The sequence below is a fragment of the Argentina anserina genome, chromosome 1 (genome assembly GCF_933775445.1).
Source record: "Argentina anserina chromosome 1, drPotAnse1.1, whole genome shotgun sequence".
Classification (NCBI taxonomy): Eukaryota; Viridiplantae; Streptophyta; class Magnoliopsida; order Rosales; family Rosaceae; genus Argentina; species Argentina anserina.
In genome coordinates, this window is record NC_065872.1 from 20,695,226 (window position 1) to 20,709,368 (window position 14,143).

Consider the following 14,143-nt stretch of genomic DNA (forward strand, 5'->3'; position numbering starts at 1 on the left):
GGGTTTCGAATTGGTAGAGGGGCGATCGGGGCGTTGTTAGACCAGTGGAATGGTTTATGCGGTTAATATTGTTAAATCATCTCGCGTCCCAGCCTATGCTCTTTTATTAGTGCGGCGGAAGCGGGGGAGATACGGCAGGGAAGCCGGCGGGTGGTAAAAGATCTATAACACCTTATGGAGCCAGGTGAACATGGTTAAAGTAGATTTGTTGTGCATAACCATGGGGGTGCGATCATACACGCAATAATTCACCGGATCCCATCAGAACTAAGAAGTCAGGCTTTCTTGGGCGAAAGTAGTACTAGGATAGGTGACCTCCTGGGAAGGCCTTGTGTTGCACCACTCTTTTTTATTTTCTCTCCGATTTCTGATGTTAGACTTTAATATTATTTTTGATATATTTTTTACATATTTAGTCTACCACATTCGTTTTGACTTGAAGGCGTTGCTACAGCTAGAGAGGTCCAGGGGTCGAGTGAAATTGGGTGGCAACAATAAAACCCGTTGTGCGGGTTCGCCTTGGTAGAGGGGCGATCGCGGTGTTGTTAGACCAGTGGAATGGTTTAAGCGGTTAATATTGTTAAATCATCTCGCGTCCCGGCCTATGCTCTTTTATGAGTGCGGCGGAAGCGGGGGAGATGCGGTAGGGAAGCCGGCGGGTGGTAAAAGATCTATAACACCTTATGGAGCCAGGCGAATACAGTTAAAGTAGATTCATTGTGCATAACCTTGTGGATGCGATTATATACGCAATAATGCACCGGATCCAATTAGAACTCCGAAGTCAAGCTTACTTGGGCGAGAGTAGTACTAGGATGGGTGACCTCCTGGGAAGGCTTTGTGTCGCACCCCTCTTTTTTATTTTCTCTCTGATTTCCGATGTTACATTTTAGTATTATTTTTGATTTTGTTTTACATATTTAGTCTACCGCATTCGTTTCGACTTGAAGGCATTGCTACAGCCAGAGAGGTCCGGGGGTCGAGTGAAATTGGGCGGCAACAGTAAAACCCGTTGTGCGGGTTTCGCCTTGGTAGAGGGGCGATCGCAGTGTTGTTAGACTAGTGGAATGGTTTATGCGGTTAATATTGTTAATTCATCTGGCATCCCGGCCCATGCTCTTTTATGATTGCGGTAGAAGCGGGGGAGATGCGGCAGGGAAGCCGGCGGGTGGTAAGAGATCTATAACACCTTATGGAGCCAGGCGAACATGGTTAAAGTAGATTCATTGTGCATAACCGTGGGGGTGCGATCATACACGCAATAATGCACCAGATCCCATCAGAACTCCGAAGTCAAGCTTGCTTGGGCGATAGTAGTACTAGGATGGGTGACCTCCGGGGAAGGCCTCTTGTTGCACCTCTTTTTTTTATTTTCTCTCCAATTTCCGATGTTACACTTTAGTATTATTTTTCATATACTTTTTACATATGTAGTCTACCTCATTCGTTTTGACTTGAAGGCGTTGCTACAGAGAGAGAGGTCCGGGGATCGAGTGAAATTGGGCGGCAACAGTAAAATCCGTTGTGCGGATTTGGCCTTGGTCTCGGGCGATCGGGGCGTTGTTGACCAGTGGGATGGTTTTTGCGGTTAGTATTGTTAAATCGTCTCGCATCCCGGCCTATGCTCTTTTATGAGTGCGGTGGAAGCGGGGGAGATGCGGCAGAGAAGCCGGCGGATGGTAAAAGATCTATAATTCCGTGGATGTGGAACACGTTATGGAGCCGGGCGAACATGGTTAAAGTAGATTCATTGTGCTTCACCTTTCGTGTGCGATCATACCAGCAATAATGCACCGGATCCCATAAAAAATGCGAAGTTAGGCTTGCTTGGGTTAGAGTAGTACTAGAATGGGTGACCTCCTGGGAAGGCGTTTTGTTGCACCCCTCTTTTTTATTTTCTCTCTGATTTCTGATGTTAGACTTTAGTGTTATTTTTCATATACTTTTTACATATTTAGTCTACCGCATTCGTTTCGACTTGAAGGCGTTGCTACCGCGAGAGAGGTCGGGGGGTCGAGTGAAATTGGGCGGCAACAGTAAAACCCGTTGTGCGGGTTTCGCCTTGGTAGAGGGGTGATCGGGGCGTTGTTTGACCAATGGAATGACATTTGCGGTTAATATTGTTAAATCATCTCGCGTCCCGGCCTATGCTCTTTTATGAGTGCAGCGGAAGCGGGTGAGATGGGGTAGGGAAGCCGGCGGGTGAGATGCGGTAGGGAAGCCGGCGGGTGGTAAAATATCTATAACTCCTTATGGAGCCAAGCGAACATGGTTAAAGTAGATTCATTGTGCATAACCTTGCTGTTGTGATCATAGACGCAATAATGCACCGGATCCCATCAGAACTTCGAAGTCAAGCTTGCTTGGGCGAGAGTAGTACTAGGATGGGTGACGTCCTGGGAAGGCCTCGTGTTGCACCCCTCTTTTTTATTTCTCTCCGATTTCCGATGTTAGACTTTAGTGTTATTTTTGATATATTTTTTACATATTTATTGTACCGTATTCGTTTCAACTTGAAGGCGTTGCTACAGCTAGAGAGGTCCGGGGGTCGAGTGAAATTGGGCGGCAACAGTAAAACCCGTTATGTGGGTTTCTCCTTGGTAGAGGGGCGATCGGAGCGTTGTTCGACCAGTTGAATGGTTTTTGCGGTTAATATTGTTAAATCATCTCGTTTGCCGGCCTATGCTCTTTTATGAGTGCAGCGGAAGCGGGGGAGATGCGGCAGAGAAGGCGGCGGGTGTAAAAGATCAATAATTCCGTGAGTGTGGAACACCTTATGGAGCCGGGCGAACATGGTTAAAGTATATTCATTGTGCATAACCTTGCGGGTGTGATCATACCAGCAATAATGCATCGGATCCCATTAGAACTCTGAAGTTACGCTTTCTTGGGCGAGAGTAGTACTAGGATCGGTGACCTCCTGGGAAAGCCTCGTGTTGCACCATTTGTTTTTATTTTCTCTCCGATTTCGGATGTTAGTCTTTAGTATTTTTTTCATATACTTTTTAGATATGTAGTCTACCGCATTCGTTTCGACTTGAAGGCGTTGCTACAGCCAGAGAGGTCCGGGGGTCGAGTGCAATTGGGCGGCAACAATAAAATCCGTTGTGCGGGTTTCGCCTTGGTAGAGGGGCGATCGGGGCGTTGTTAGACCAGTGGAATGGTTTATGCTGTTAATATTGTTAAATCATCTCGCGTCCCGGCCTATACTATTTTATGAGTGCGGCGGAAGCGGGGGAGATGCGGCAGGGAAGCCGGCAAGTGGTAAAAGATCTATAACACCTTATGGAGCCAGGCGAACATGGTTAAAGTAGATTCATTGTGCATAACTTTGGGGGTGCGATCATACACGCAATAATGCACCGGATCCCATCAGAACTCCGAAGTCAAGCTTGCTTGGGCGAGAGTAGTACTAGGATGGGTGACCTCCTGGGAAGGCCTTATGTTTCACCCCTCTTTTTTATTTTCTCTCTGATTTCCTATATTTGACTTTAGTGTTATTTTTCATATACTTTTTACATATTTAGTCTACCGCATTCGTTTCGACTTGAAGGCGTTGCTACATCGAGAGAGGTCCGGGGATCGAGTGAAATTGGGCGGCAACAATAAAACTCGTTGTGCGAGTTTCGCCTTGGTAGAGGGGCGATCGGGGCATTGTTCGAAAAATGTAATGGTTTTTGCGGTTAATATTGGTAAATCATCTCGCGTCCCGGCCTATGTTCTTTTATGAGTGCGGCGAAAGAGGGGGAGATGCGGCAGAGAAGGCGGCGGGTGGTAAAAGATCAATAATTCGGTACGTGTGGAACACCTTATGGAGCCGGGAGAACATGGTTAAAGTATATTCATTGTGCATAAACTTTTGGTTGTGATTATACCAGCAATAATGCACCGGATCCCATAAGAACTCTAAAGTTAAGCTTTCTAGGGCGAGAGTAGTATTAGGATGGGTGACCTCCTGGGAAAGCCTCGTGTTGCACCATTTGTTTTTATTTTCTCTCCGATTTCCGATGTTAGTCTTTAGTATTTTTTTTGCATATACTTTTTACATATGTAGTCTACCGCATTCGTTTCGACTTAAAGGCGTTGCTACAACGAGAGAGGTCCGGGGGTCGAGTGAAATTGGGCGGCAACAGTAAAACCCGTTATGCGGGTTTCCCCTTGGTAGAGGGGCGATCGGAGCGTTGTTCGACCAGTTGAATGGTTTTTGCGGTTAATATTGTTAAATCATCTCGTTTGCCGGCCTATGCTCTTTTATGAGTGCGGCAGAAGCGGGGGAGATGCGGCAGAGAAGGCGGCGGGGGTAAAAGATCAATAATTCCGTGAGTGTGGAACACCTTATGGAGCCGGGCGAACATGGTTAAAGTATATTCATTGTGCATAACCTTGCGGGTGTGATCATACCAGCAATAATGCATCGGATCCCATCAGAACTCTGAAGTTTCGCTTTCTTGGGCGAGAGTAGTACTAGGATCGGTGATCTCCTGGGAAAGCCTAGTGTTGCACCATTTGTTTTTATTTTCTCTCCGATTTCGGATGTTAGTCTTTAGTATGTTTTTCATATACTTTTTAGATATGTAGTCTACCGCATTCGTTTCGACTTGAAGGTGTTGCTATAGCCAGAGAGGTCCGGGGGTCGAGTGAAATCGGGCGGCAACAGTAAAACCCGTTGTGCGGGTTTCACCTTGTTAGAGGGGCGATCGTGGCGTTGTTCGACCTGTGGAATGGTTTTGTGGTTAATATTGTTAAATCATCTCGCGACCTGGCCTATGCTCTTTTATGAGTGTTGCGGAAGCGGGGGAGATGCGGCCTATTGTTAAAAGATGAATAATTCCGTGCGTGTGGAACACCTTATGGTTAAAGTAGATTCATTGTGCATAACCTTGCGGGTGCGATCATACCAGCAATAATGCACCGGATCTCATCAAAACTCTGAAGTTAAGCTTGCTTGGCAAGAGTAGTACTAAGATGGGTGACCTCCTGGGAAGGCCTCGTGTTGCACCCCTCTTTAAACTTAAACGTTTTTTGTTCTATCATCTTTAAGCCAAGTGGTAAGCAATAAGCAATGTGAGTCTTATTGTTAGTTTGGTGCTTGTAAATGAGTTTGAGATATTTCAAAAGAATAAGTGTGAGGTAGGGTAGATTAGTCTTCTGTGTAGCTAAGAAAAAGAAAAATGGTGACTCTAGACATGTTCACAATATCAAAATAAAAGACCTTGTGATCCGAGAGAACTCATGCAATGATCATGTGGAGAAAAGATTGAAGAGCAAGCCTATGGAAAGCGTATCCATTGAATTGCTTTTGAGTGTAAACACTAATCAAAAACACTTGAGTGAAAATGAGTGTATCCATGTGAGTTTGATGGTTAGGCAAATGTAGTCCAAGTTAATCGTATATGGATGACTTTAAGATGACACACATGGCATACACATATATATACTTTCTTGAGCATGACCTTCCAAATCCATTTATTAGCCTTGCATTTCGAAAATTTAGTTTCTAATCATGCTCAATTGATATCATGGTTCTTTAAAGAAAATTAGTTGAATTCAAGATGGAAACAAGTGACCCATTTAGTTTGGTTGTGTTATAAAGTTTGCTTGAGGACAAACAAAGTCTAAGTGTGAGGTAGTTTGTTAGGTTAATATTAACCTAGTAAGTTTGCCTTATTCTTATTCTTTTGCTTTATATTTTGTATATTTATTTATTTTTTATTACGTTTCCTACTCATGCTAGGAAAATGTGCAAATGATCGGAAACACGTCAAGAAGAGTGGATTTAGCGCACATTATGGATTCGGGTGAAAGTTTTAAGCCAAAAAGAGCAAATGTGGAGATTTCACAAGAAAACAAAAGTCAACGCCGGAAAATACCGGTTAAACTCCGACAATGTGAAGGTGGTTGCCGGAAATGGTGGTGGTTAAATTCAATAAGTCAATGAAGATCTTTTTAGGATAGTTACATACCCTTCCATGAGTGCAGTTTTATGAACAGTAGCAAAAAGAACTTCTCGACTATCAAATTTTACTTCCAACAAATAATGCATTATGTTTACTTCACTTATATCTACTTGACTTCCTAGATAACAAAATAGTAATCAGTCATATATAATCCTTGTTAGTACTATGCTAATTTCCAGAAGTTTTTCCAAAAACCCATAAAGCTCTAAAGCTACAGTAACTAAAAATAAGAATGCAACTAGTAAATAGCCTTGACATAAGTTATAGCTAAGCAATTATACTATACATTCAATAACTATCTGTTGGTCATTCTAAACAAAGAGTCATCGCAATAATACATCAAATTTCTTAACCTATTTTATCCATCCCAATTATGCTACTCTTCGATAGTTTGAAATTAAAGGAGTTTTTTGTCACTATCATAAAACTATCTAATTTTTAGTTATTTCATATTAAATGTCACTAGTTCACAACAAACAATGAATTCAAAACTAGCTTCAATAATCTCAAAATCAAGCAATTTAGTCATAACCATGATAACAAAGAGCAATGGATTCAAACATAGTAGAATTTACCAGAAGGCTTGATGGACTCGAAGGGACTTGCATGATCAATTAACATATGTGTTTCTCCTATGTCTCCATTACAAATCAGATGGACAATTTTCTCCAAAGATGGCTCTAATTCTTGTTCTGCCATGATTGAGGTTAACCTTATAATCGCCCAACTTTTACAAATAGAACACTGCAAGAAAAACAAGGGTTTCGTTGAATTGATTATTAACCTACTTCAATAATTGTATATCAGATAAACCATAATACTTGCAATACTAATCTACTGAAACCAAACCTGACGTAAAGGTAAATAATCATACTGAACGTGAACCCTAAACCACAACTGTTTCTCCCACCCAACTCTTAATCAAAATCCAACATCATTTTGCTATCAAGCAAAAACCTATTCCACACTTAGTACGAGAGCTAGGGCAAAAGAAAGTCAAGCTTACCTTGATACTTCAGACCCGGCCGAGTCAGAGTCTGGATTTTGAATCGGAATAAATTTTGATATGACGGTGAGAGTGAGAGTGATTGAGATGAGACTCATCGTCAATAAAAACAAGGGTTGGAATCTAGGGATACTAAAAAAAAGGAAAAGAAAAAAACTAAAATAAAGGGTAGTTTGGGTAGCTTGTAAATAGAAGCCATAGAAAGTATTAAAAAATAAGAAGAGGTGTCTTAATAGAGTTTTAGGGTGTGTCAATAACATCACCCTAAATTTAATATATTTATAAACATATATTTTGTTACGACCCGAATCTTTTTGTCGTTTTTATTTCTATTTAAACCTAAGTACAATTGTTATTGTAATCCGAATTTTAAGTTTTTGGCGTTAGTTAGAATAAAAGAATTTTCGTTTGAACTCATAAACCTTGGGTTATTCGTAAACGGGACTTGCTGGAGGAAAACTGATTCGGAAGGTTACTATTTATGTAAGGGTTATTTCTATATAAGGATGGAAGGTTTCCTTTTCGGGAGGAAGGAGAAAAAAAAAGAGATAGAAAAGAAAAAGAATTTCACTACAGTCCCGAGCTCCCCGACCCTATTGCCTTCTCTTCGTCGAACCGCCGCCGTCCGGCCACACCAGACCATCGCACTGGTCTCATTCGAAAGGTGACTCAATCCCCTACATTTCTGGGTTGTGGTTGGCCCTATCTCGCCAAAGGAATTGAACCAAATCAAAGTATAAGTGCTCGAATCAAGAAATTCTAATCATAGGGTTGTGAATAGTGCCGATTTTATGTTATCATAAATTGGACTGTTTAGACAGTTGAGAAAGTTGTTAGAAATGTCATTGGATGTTGATGCAGTTGAGAAAGTTGTTAGAAATGTCATTTAGATTGTGGTGGTGAAATTTGGTAGGCATTGGTGGTGGTCGAACTAAGGGTGGTCGGACGCTACTTCCGGCGGCGCTAGGGGCGGTTGCCGCCCGCCGTGCTAGAGATGTTTTTGAAGGTATTTTGAGTCGTTTAATGGTTGAGGATAGTGTGAGAATTTTGGGGGGAATTTGGAGATAAAATAGACATTATTTTCCCTAATTTTAATAGATAAGGAGTTGAGTTCTTGATCTTTAATCAAGGAACTCTGGAGTCTAGACGTTATGACCCTATAATATTTTGGGAAATGTGTGGGGGGTTGTTGGTAAGGTTGGAGGATTTCTAGTCAAAGTTGGAATGGTTTTGGGTGTGTGAGGGTGATTGTGTTCCTTTTTGTCACTTATTCCGAGTTATAGAATTTATCTTAAATTGGTCATTTAAACATGACATGAGGAGACCCGAGCTGAAGAGACTTTAGACCGAACTCCAACATAATTAGTTACAGTGAGTGGACATTTATGTTTTTAAGAAAATGCATGCATGTTTATTTTGCGACTTTAATATGTTGCACTATATTTGTATTGATTTTTAAATGATGAGTCAGGAATGGGATTTCTGAATGATTGTGCTATTTGCATTTCATCTTATTATCTCCATGGTTTTGGTTAAGTATTTCGGAATGAGACTTCTAAATGAGGGTGTTTTAATTGAGTTATATTGCATTTTGTGATTTTGGGATTTAATATGTATTTGGAAATAAAATTCCAGAAATTTCAGTTTTATTAAGTTATTATTTGAGAAAGGGAATCGTATTTGATATTATGCAACTTCTTCTCTACAAAGTCCTATTAATTCGGCTATTCCCCCCGTATGGGAATGGAAGACTAATCCAGTGGCTCGCAAAACCCTATACTAGATAAAAATGTAGTCGTTAATTGGAATCAACGAGGTATAAGCAAAATAAATATTGGGATATGAGACTTCCGGATTTTGATGATGACAATGTTGATGATGCTAGCATGGATATATATATATATATATATATATATTTATTTATTCCACCTTATGGTGTTGGTGGCTACCCCAAGTAGTGCACCCAAGCCCTTTTCACCTGGGAGGCGATGTGGTATGCAGGCAATGCCACAAAAGCTCATTACCCTCTCCGTTTAACGTGACGTAACGGTTTCGGAAGTATGGGAGTACATATTTATTTTACCTGAGGGGCACATTGTATGACTTGATGATTTTAACTAGACTAGCATGGCTAGTCCACACTTATGGCTTTGAGATATTATTTTAACTAGCAAGGCTAGTCCCTTTATGTTGTGGAAGTGTTATATTTTCTATATATCTTCTCTTTTTATTTCGTCTAGCGGGGCTAGATCATTCCATTTTATAGTGTTCGTTTTATTTGGTTACGCATCACATGCATGCATAGGATTTATTAACAATTTGATATTTTGGGGAAGTATTAAAGTTGTTCTTGTTAATTCAACAATTTATTTTCGTCCACTCACTTTAATGTTTTATATATTTTTCCCCTATGCCCTGCGTTTTCAAATGTCCAATTCGTAGGCTTACTGACTCCCCTTAGAAGCAGTGAGGCAGTGAGTCCATCGCCGAGTATCCAGACTATAGGTTATCTGTTTAATCTACTAGTCACTTTATTTATTTCCCGTTAGTTGCCTTGATTACCGTGGGACTTAGAACTATATGAGATATTGGATGTTAATTTGAGTATGTATAAGAGTGTGGACTTAAGTTGTATAATAATGGATGAGATGATTGTTGTTAAATAAGTGTTTTTGTTGGAGTTTTTGGTTGTATTGTTGCAGGTTGGGTTGTCTACTTTCAAGGGAGACTATGCCGAAATTTTCGGTGTACCTCCTTTGATAGTGGTCCCCACACGACTTACTCCAGATTTTATTGTAATATCTGGGGTGGATCGTGTCATACTTCTAAATATACCAGATAAACTTGAGAAATTAACACTTATACTCCAAACTGTACCAAATAAACTTGAGAAAAGAAAAACATTTGATTGTTTTAACAATGAAAATACATAAATAGTACTAACTAATAAAATAAGGTGCCTAAAGGATAGATGGGGTGATCATTCATCATAAACTTTTTTATCATTGAAGGTTCTCGACGACTATTTCATTTTCTTTAAATTTGTTTTTTCAAAACGGAGCTGTTAAAAAAAACAAAAAAAAACACCGAAATAATGCACCAATAATCAACTTATCCTATTATTTTGTAAAAATATATGAGCAATATATCCTGATGTTTAAAAATTGAGCGGACCAACATCATTGAAAATACAAGATAGAACAATAACGAGTAATAGCAGCGGAATATGTAGAAGAGTTTTACTTTTCTATTGAATAAACAATATTACAATGATTACACCTTAATCAATAATAATGTTATTCTCAAAAATAAAAATACTTCTTACTTGATAGTCACAATCAAGCATGAAACAACCTCACTAAGATCGTTGCTTCAAGTGTCGATACAATGTCACTAAGATCGTTGTAGTCACACGAATGATCAACCTCACTAAGAACGTTGATGTTGCCACTAAGGTCTTCAATGGAGTCACAAAGATCTCCTAGCACTAAGCTTCCCTTTTTGTGAATTTTCTTCTCTTTGGTTTCACATTCTTTCTCCTCTCTTTTTTTCTTGTTCGTGTATCTCCTAGAGGCCACCCAACCTACTGCCTATATACATCATATATATAGCAGCCACATGTATTCCCTAACCCTAGGAATTAAACCTAACTTCCATTCCTAATACATCTCACATAGAAAAGGAAAAAATCCATATGAATATGGAATACACCTTTTATTTTGAATCCTTTTCTATAACAATTCCCAAACACCATTTAACTAAATATATATTCCCAAATATATATCAATTTACCCATAATCAAATCGGTGGAGACTTCTTTGGTAGGAAAAACAAACCATAATCTTTTCCTAGTCCAATTAGGATACAACTTCAATTCTCCTTTTGCATATCAAATCTTCATGACTTGTCCTCCACACCTTTGGATCTTCATCAACTATATGGAGGCCAATATATGTACCTTTAATCATGGAGGGGACAAGAAGAGATGCTTACACCGACATTAATGGGTGGGCATGAAGTTGGCTTCAGATCCTTCTTCTATCAACTTGGAGAAAGATGGAGATGAATTAATCTCGATCTATATGTGAGGCTTATAGGAAGGAAAGCAACAAAAGAAGCTCTCTGAAAAAGGAAAGAAGGCGGCTAAGGATGAGGGGTCTTGACAATCCGTTGTGGTGACACATACAAGTACCTAAGCATCAACCTTATCAGGAAAGAAACGAGAAGAGGAATATACCAAAATTGCAAGTGTAATAACCCTAGATTTTGAAACAATATTGAATTGAATTGAATTCTATGAAGTTACGAAATTCAATTTAAAATGAAATTGTTTGTTTGCGAACCTTACGAAACGGAAACGGAATCGTTCCGAGAACGTTTAATAAGGAAACGTTACGTTTCCGAACGATTATATCGACTTTTATTCCGTCGCTCGGTTTCAAAAACTTTCTTCACGAAAGTTGTAGAGCTTGTCGATACGAGTTCGTGGATATGTGACGCGTTCGAAACGGACATCGTACGTAAAAGTTATTCACGTCGGAAGTTAGTTTCCGATTTGGAAACTAGTATAAAAAGGAATTTTTCTTACTAGGGTTTCCATAACAGGAAACCCCTCAGTTTCTCTCCGCCTCCCTCTCTCTTTCTCTCTCCCCGAAACTTCTCCCTCTCCCTTCGGAAATTTCTTCAATTCAATCCGGCGACTCCGGCCTTCGTGTCTCTCACCGCCGGTCCAAGGAGCTTCGCGACGACGTTCACAGCCACCCTCGAGCTCGCCGCATCGCGCCTCACCGCCGTTAGCTTCCTCGAGACAACCCGAAGCTCGGAGGTTACCTCGCCACAACTCGCGTCTTCACCAGCGGAGCTAGGGCACGGAGGAGGGCAGTACGACGTCGATCCTCACCTTGGTGCTCTCGGCTTTCAACTTGGAGGCCAGACTTTATCGATTCGAGTTCTCTCCAAGGATTTGAAATTCACCGGCGATCCAAGCCTTTTCGAGGCCAAATCGGAGGTTCAAGCTTCGATCAAGGTATGGATGGATGTGATTACTGGTTGTGTGTGTTTGTTGATGAATTTTGGATGGTTTGGAATGATTTTGGAGTAGGATCAGAGGAGGGGAGAAATTGGTGAGCACCGCCGCCTTAGGCGGCGCGTGTGGGAGCGTGTAGGGGTCTAGGGGCGGCGTGAGGCCGTGGAGGAGGAAGGAAGAAGAAAAGGGAGGAAATTGGGGCGGCGGTGGCGTGATACGCGCCGTGGTTAGCCTCGGCGCGTGGGCCCCACGCGTTGCCACAGTGAGTGGCGCGTGAGCGCCACGCGCGGCCCGCCGGAGGTGGCGCGTGTGCCACACGCGCCGCCACGTGCGGCGGTGTGAACAGTTTTGACAGAAGGGTATTTTGGTAATTTACTGTGTACGGTAAATGTAAATGTAATTTTTATTTGCCACGGTAAATGTAATTAAATTTTACCTTCGGTAAATGTAAATATAAATTACTTTCAGTAAATGTAAAAAGTAATTTGTAAAAGGTAATTAGTAAATTTTATTTACTAAGATTGTATTTACATTTAAATAGTACGTATATGTACAAAAATACGTATTAATATTTATACGTACAGAAATACGTATATAATATTTATACATACAGAAATATGTATATAGTATTTATACGTACAGAAATACGTATATAATATTTATACATACAGAAATACGTATTAATTGCATATTTGTACAGTAACCGCGAATAGTAACAGTGAACAATAACACTGAACAGTAATTTTGTAAAACCAAAAAAATTGCTGAACAGTAACCGATTATTACTGTTTCGGCATTTAAAGGTTTACGAAACGATTCTAAATTCTTTTCTTATCTTTTCAAGGTGATCGTTAAAACGAGGAAATGAATTATCTTCGGAAATTGTGGAATATCGCTCAAGTCAATAAGGTGAGTAAGATCTCACGTATTTACGAATCTACCCTCGCGGTGATTCAATATTTTGCAAGGGTATTTAATAATGAATTACGAACATGTATACAACATAGTGGACTACATATATACTGTATAAATGGTAATATATATATATATATATATATAGTTCATTATGTTATGTACTGTTATTAATTCATTAGAAAAGGTCATTTCAATGACGAGAAATTGTGTATTGAGCATGTGTTTGTGAAATATGACATGTATAGGATATAGTAAACTATATATATATATTGTATAAATGGTAAATAAGTACGAATATATATAGTTTTCTATATAATATACTGTTATGAGTTTTATTGCGATTATATCGAGCATAATTTTGAAACGTACAATATGATGTGTGATTATTGTACGTGAGTGTAACATTGAGTTTGTTGAAAAGTTAATTTGTCTTTGGACGTGATTTAGTACAATATGATGTGAGATTATTGTACATGTGTGGCAAGTCGGAACCTAGCCTTGGCCGGGCGAAAGTTACGATACAGTTAGAGCTCTAGTCTGTCAGCCATAGTACTTCATGTGAGGTAACGGGTGGTTATCTACTCATGAGTACTCAGATTGTTTTGGATGTTGGGTAGCGGGTGGTTACCCAATATCAGCATAGTACTGCATGTGAGGTAACGGGTGGTTATCTGCTCATGGGTACTCAGATTGTTTTGGATGTTGGGTAGTGGGTGGCTATCTAATATCAGCGGTGTATTACGAGAGGGGTAACAGATGTGTACCAGCGTTCTTGGTACTCGTATTATAAATGCATTTAGGTAACCAGAAGGGTTACTTAATTTCTCATGAGCGTTTTATTTTATATTTCTTCGGGACAACCAGATGGGCCGTCCATTGACTCATGAGGGCATTTATATTGTTGATTGTGATTTTTCGTATATATTGATATGCGAACTGTATTGTCATTTTACTCATACGAGCTATAAGCTTACCGGGTTTGTGTTTACAATCCCGGTGCACCAATTCAATGGTGTAGGGGATAATTCCGCAGGTACTGATTAGCGGAGATTGAGTGACGACTCCGGAGATTCGAAGTCGTTCGTATCCTGTTCGTGGTGAGATTTCTGGCGTGGATTTGTGTGAGAATTTGAGTGAATTTATTTGTGAGCTTTGTGAGAGTTGTGAGGATTATTACATTTTCCATCATATTGTAATGTCGAATTATAAATGTGGTTTGTAATAATTGGTTTGACTGAG

General features: G+C 40.1%; 3 non-coding genes and 7 pseudogenes across 3 annotated transcripts; all 10 read left to right on the forward strand.

Moving 5' to 3' along the window:
- The first annotated feature begins 224 nt into the window (after positions 1–224).
- Positions 225–343, forward strand: LOC126805291 (uncharacterized; annotated as a pseudogene).
- Positions 344–733: 390 nt separating this feature from the next.
- On the forward strand, positions 734–852 carry LOC126805285 (uncharacterized; annotated as a pseudogene).
- A 390-nt stretch (positions 853–1,242) lies between these two features.
- Positions 1,243–1,361, forward strand: LOC126805281 (uncharacterized; annotated as a pseudogene).
- A 405-nt stretch (positions 1,362–1,766) lies between these two features.
- Positions 1,767–1,885, forward strand: LOC126805289 (uncharacterized; annotated as a pseudogene).
- Positions 1,886–2,302: 417 nt separating this feature from the next.
- LOC126805286 (uncharacterized) lies at positions 2,303–2,421 on the forward strand (annotated as a pseudogene).
- A 405-nt stretch (positions 2,422–2,826) lies between these two features.
- On the forward strand, positions 2,827–2,945 carry LOC126805284 (uncharacterized; annotated as a pseudogene).
- A 390-nt stretch (positions 2,946–3,335) lies between these two features.
- Positions 3,336–3,454, forward strand: LOC126805269 (5S ribosomal RNA). The gene has a single exon (XR_007673959.1). It is a non-coding gene; the product is annotated as a 5S ribosomal RNA (ribosomal RNA).
- A 407-nt stretch (positions 3,455–3,861) lies between these two features.
- Positions 3,862–3,980, forward strand: LOC126805278 (5S ribosomal RNA). Its single transcript, XR_007673967.1, has one exon. It is a non-coding gene; the product is annotated as a 5S ribosomal RNA (ribosomal RNA).
- A 407-nt stretch (positions 3,981–4,387) lies between these two features.
- LOC126805290 (uncharacterized) lies at positions 4,388–4,506 on the forward strand (annotated as a pseudogene).
- Positions 4,507–4,884: 378 nt separating this feature from the next.
- On the forward strand, positions 4,885–5,002 carry LOC126805272 (5S ribosomal RNA). The gene has a single exon (XR_007673962.1). It is a non-coding gene; the product is annotated as a 5S ribosomal RNA (ribosomal RNA).
- The last annotated feature ends 9,141 nt before the right edge of the window (positions 5,003–14,143 follow it).